Source organism: Artemia sp. Qi Xiang Cuo, chromosome 2, assembly GCF_049724085.1.
Source record: "Artemia sp. Qi Xiang Cuo chromosome 2, ASM4972408v1, whole genome shotgun sequence".
In the NCBI taxonomy this organism is placed as follows: Eukaryota; Metazoa; Arthropoda; class Branchiopoda; order Anostraca; family Artemiidae; genus Artemia; species Artemia sp. Qi Xiang Cuo.
The window spans coordinates 40,613,505-40,619,480 of record NC_142795.1 but is presented as its reverse complement, the minus strand read 5'-3'; positions in this window follow the sequence as shown (position 1 = coordinate 40,619,480).

The window sequence follows — 5,976 nt, the reverse complement described above, 5'->3', positions numbered from 1 at the left end:
TTATTTTAACATATGACTCCTGCCAAATACTTTAACAATAGTAGAATTTTTTCGGCTTTTCCACAAACATTTTATCGCAATTTTTAATTATTTTAGTTAAGAGTGTTGTTTTGCCCGACATTGACGGCCCACACAGAAACGATCTGAATGGTGTTTTAAATTGATACATGTTCCCTTCAAGAGTTCACCTTGACAACTAACTGTAGACTATGACTGTCTAATAACTAAATAATTTCCCTATTACTACTCCGTTCAAGAATAATAATAATAATGAGAAGAAGAAGAAGAAAAAGACGGATAAAGAATAATATTTTCTTTTATTAAACATAAAAAAGTAACAATACTTTTAAAAAAATACTACATTGAAAAAGGCACATTAAACATGAAATAAAAATTACACTTTTTTAATTTATTTATAATAAAAAATACAACATTTACATAACCACTAGAAAAAACACTTAAATAAATATACTTTTTTTTTATTTATTTATAAAAAAAAATACAACATTTATTGGAATAATGCACTTAAAATAATATCACTTTTCTTTACAGCATTTTAAATTTTGGGGTCCCCCCTTCCCCCCGGGGCGGGCGCGGCGGCGGGCGGGGGGGGGCCGGGAAGCGCCGGGCGCCGGAAGCGGGGGCCCGCTGCCGGGGGCCCAGGCCGGGGCTGGCATTAAATACTGGAAATTTAACAGCCGTGCACACACACACACACACACATTTTAAATTTATTGTGATAAAGAAAAAAAGAATTAAAAAAAAACACCTAATTACCCAAAAACACCACCAACCCAATTTATACTTTTTTTTTTTAGATAATTTAATATAATGTTTCTAGAACGAGTTGTTTTATTTAATCGATAAAATCAAATAGGGCTTAAATTAGATAATTATCGTGTGGTAGTAACTTAACATCGTCCACGAGTACATAGACTTTGTCTGATATGGCCGACATGGCGTTTTTCTTAACTCTAACTGTCTACTTTTTAAATTGTAAAGAGCGAATCGCCATGACTTTCGCCCTTGGCACTAAACTACGTTCCACACAGTTTCTATACACACTCATGTCGAAATTTTTTTTACAAAGTGTGTGGGTACCCCCTTGCAAACTTGTTTGATATCCTTGCCGTGCGTTTCCACACAGTATACCTTCGGACCAGGAAACACACCCCTAGATAAAAGATCGCTACCCGTGTCAGATTTTAGTATTAAAAATTGATTTGGGCCCTAAGTCTCACCAGCTCTGGGTAGAGGGATTCTTCCCAGTTAGTGTAGTCCATTCGTGAGCTAATGTACTTGCCATTTTCCAAATCATTCAATCGATTTTCAGTTTTGACTTTTAACAGGAGTGAATCAGTGTCCCCGTAATACACTTGAACTTGTCCCTGCATCGGCCACTGTACCTTGCATACATTATAATAAAACGACAACATGAGTTTCTTGGATATTTCAGTTATTGCACTTCCGCCTGCAATATTTTTATTTAATACAAAGGTTTCTTTTCTTGTGGTGTAGGATCACCATATTGGAGTCTATGATTGTGAACGATGTGAAGTTTGGATCTGTAATGATTCGAGCAAAATCTTTGGAGTTGATTACAATGTCACATCGACTTCTGTGTCGTACGCTCTCGCACATTTTACCGAAAGCTGAGTTCAATATGAGTTTATAGACTTCTTTTTCAACTTTCGCTTTCGCTTGTGAACGCTTACTGACAAAGGTGTCAATAAACGTTTTCATATAAGGCTTTTGATCACATTGGAGGGTTCTATGAATCTTTGTGACCTTGAAACCATTGGACACTATCCATTTCAATAGCACGTGATGAACAACGATATTCTGTTTCGGGTTGAGGTCGGCAATTAGTTTTTGTTTTGAAGGTACCCAGTGCATACTCCCGTCCTCTACTAAAGACAAATTGTAGGGGCTCAGAGAGGCCCTACCCACCGGTCTATTTATGCACGGAAAAACAAAGTCTTTTACCGTGTCATGGATTTCCATGGGTATTTCACCGTCAATTTAAAAAAAACATCCCTGTGCCCCATTCTCCACGACACTGGCAATGTCGGGGAAATTCGAAGCACAGGGATTGTCAAGCCATTTATAATTGCCACACGGCAAACAGTAGTGAGACATTGCCGATGGGTAAAGAGAATTCATATCCAAATAAACCGCGTCCGGCTTTTCATCGGTGTGCTGTCCACTCGGAGCAGTTTTCATGATACGATCCCCGTGAAAAACATACCCACCACTCATTGATCTCTCTACAAACAGATGCTGATCCACATTGTCGATCAGACAAAACTCTTATTTGATGATTTTATGTTTCTATTCTAACACCCAATGGGGGGGTGAAAAATAACAACATAAATCAAACCCAAATTCATCATAGATTTTATACGTATTTACGAATACAATATCAAGAAGACTGAGTACATCACTGGGCTCGTATAGTTTACAGTAATCCCACTCATTTTTACCTCCACCCTTTGCCCAAACCCTCCTAGCAAATTTATAGTCACTAATGGTGCACACACTCTCAGTAAGAGAATTGTAAAAAGCTTCAATGGGCGGTAGTGACACCTCATCTAGCCTCGAGCCAGAGTTGTAATAATCATATGGATATATAACCTTACACGTTAATAAATCATACATTTCATTATCGGGGACGCGCTGTCTTAGAATGGGGAAGCTATCAAAATTGTCACTTCTGTGTACCTGAATCAATTGACTTAGAGATTTGGCGAAGAAGCTGAAAGAGTCTAAAAAACGGATTTTACTCTGGCACGTGTTACCTTTGTCAACTGTTTTCCACATGAATTCTAGCAGCAGTAGCTTCTTCGATGATTTGGGTATGATATTATATGAAAAAGAACCATCTATCCATGCGTCATCTACAACCCCTCCCTTGGCAATGCAGGCCAACGCCGGAAGAACAAACTTTAAGTCGTAATTGGAATTGTGTATAAAAACAGGTACGAAATATTGTTGCCTAACGTTTAAATTGCAAGACTGGTGTACTACCCCTCTAAAGTTACTCCCTCCCGATGTAATTTCCTGCCATAAATAATCATGGTCGATCACCTTCCTCCTCCCCCATTCCCAACACAATCATCAAATTTCCCCTTTCAAACCCAACACATTTTACGATTTTTAATAGTCACTATGTCATCTGGTGATAGGAGCATAGGATAGTTTGTATAACGAAGGTGCGAAATTGCACTGTTCGCAGTTTTGATTAGACTAACCAATGCCAAGCACATGCAATGTTCACCGTCACCCAACATCTCCACTACATCCAGAACTTGTATGGTATTATTAGAATCTCGTTGCGTATGAGCGTAGGAGACCCATACGGCCTTATGTATTTTAACACGATTTGAATTTCACGGATATCACACATTTGTCGGTTTATCTTCGCAGTTAAAAGTGTTTTTATTGCTCCGCAGGAGCGTGTTTTGAAATGTTTAAAAACGTAAGGTTACTCTATCTCCGCTTACCGTCTCCACAGCCTGATATCCATGACGTTTACAGTGTTTCATGTGATGCTTTAACTTTAAATCAGAGCGAAATCTTGAGAGGCATGTTGGACAGTAATAACAAACACCTTTCCCCTTTTTACCCTCGCCCAAAACTCTACTAATATCTGTTATTGGATTGAAATGACCAATTGAATCGGAGTCTGTGGGTGGGGTATATAGAAGCCACACCCAATGTTCTACTGAATCAATTGAAGGACCTCGCACTGGAAATAATACACCTTTCTTATCGGAACGCTGACCCTCTTCAAATTCTGTTTCATACTGTAACACCGTGACACCAATCGTTAAATGTGCGTTAGCCTGCTCAAAAATATCTATTCCTTTTAGTGTCACGGGAAATTGACCATTTAAACAATTAAAATCTACTTTTGGGACCTTTGAACCCTCCCAACCACTAACTACCATTTTATCTAACTTTTTCTTAGTAGCATCCTTTCGCAGAGGCCTGTAAGCTGCAATCAAAAATGCATACTTGAAACACTGTAGCCTCGTATCAAAACAGATTCGTTGTATCCCCCTAGATACCTCTAAATCTGAATGAAATTTTAATTCAATAGCCCTCCCGCCCCCATGCCAACCTCTTAGAGTAATATCCTTTTAAACCAATATATATTAAAATTTAAACTCTCAATAAATAAAACCAAAGATCCACTACCCCCCTCGTTATAATTTTACCACGTACTATGTATACTATTATCCCAATTTAGAAAAACCTTCACGTAATTTTATAGATGTGGTTGTATTACCAACATCTCTGTGTGCAAGTATTTCGAATGCAACTCATCCGAATGTTCATTTAAAAAAAATTTTTTTAGTGCTATTGATGCTTTTAAACTGACCCCCACTCCCCACACCCTCATTTGTTGTTTAAGAATGGCTCGAATCTTATCAGTATATGAATGTGTAATGGCCGAGGGATCTGTTATTATATCCCCTGACCCTAGAGAGTTGAATGGGTCACCGAATTTGGCGCTGTAGACCAATGTGTGGTGCAGGGCAGAGTTAGACAGAAAAAAATCTGGAAGAGGGGATACTGTTGCTGTTCTTGTTGTATTACTACTAGTACTACCTATATCATTAAGTGGAATGGAGCAGGGTGATAGAGCATGTTTGGTAGCACCACCACTCCAAACCTATTCAATGACAGTTGTTGGATATGCCGCGAGATAGCTCTCTAGTGTATATTCAGTAGTACTTGGGGAAAATAGGCAGAATCAGCGTGTATTCTCTTGTGATTGACGTTTATTATGAGGACCCGGTTCAGTTGCACTAGTAACATCACCTAAATGTTTACGCACAAGACTATCTGCCCACCCCAGGTCCTAAAGCATGTCAATATCACAGGTTAAGTCATCTAGGCTAGCCATTTCCTCAGAAACATCATTGAGGAAACCCATATGCCACTCTATAGTATCTAAAACTAGTGTAGGTTCATCACTGAACTCCGTTGGTGGTGAAAGAATTGGTCCTGTAAATTCACTCGTTTCATCACTCAATGGTGGCGGTGGTGCTATATAATTAATCTGTAGAAAAAAGTTTTTTTTTCTATGTAAAATAACCATTATTTTTATAAAGTTAATAAACTATGTCAATTTTTCATAGTCATTGTCCCACCACCTGAACAATTAAAAAAAGAAGAAGAAAAAAGTTACATTGCCATGTGTCTTTCATAATGACAACTGAACATGTTAAACATATATATTGTATAAGTCAGGAAAATGAAGTTTTATTGTTAGAGGATAAGTTAGAACAAGAGAATGATATAAAGCTAATGGCTTTATTCCGAAAATTTTTAAAATAAAAACGCAAAGTAGGGGTCCAATTCTAGTGCTTGACCCTCTTGAATATAACTCTCAAAAAAATTTGGCCATTGTTCAACCGATGCAGTATGCTGTATAACCCTTGCTCTTCAGCTTCGGTTAGTGGACACGAGGCCCATACGTCGGTTGGTGGTGTTGGTGTAATTCTCTCGATAATTCAAATTTTTCTATGTCTTTTGGCAACGGATTTGTTTGAAGTTGTGGACGTAGTTGACCTGGACTAAATAAATCATTGTAAGAGAGAAGAACTTTTTTTTTCTCCATCCATATCAGAAATTACAGCATAATTCAAATTCCGGAAGTTTCTTTTTGAAACCCCCCTGGGAGAACCCTCGGGAGCAAAGAGCTCTCTTTGGGGTAGGAGAATTATAGTCCGTTCGATTTTTGGTATTTGAGTTCAAAACAATATCCAAATCGAAATCCCTCCAATTCTTTCTTAACCTCACCTTTTAAAATGTCACTGACTGTCTCGTCAAAATAATTGCATGGATTGATCATAAACGGGTTCGCCCAAATAATGTTTCTTGACATCACTGTCATGCGTTAATTGGAAATTAGTAAAAAACCTTCTTCCTGTATTAGCATATCTTATTGGAGATATACATCCTGTT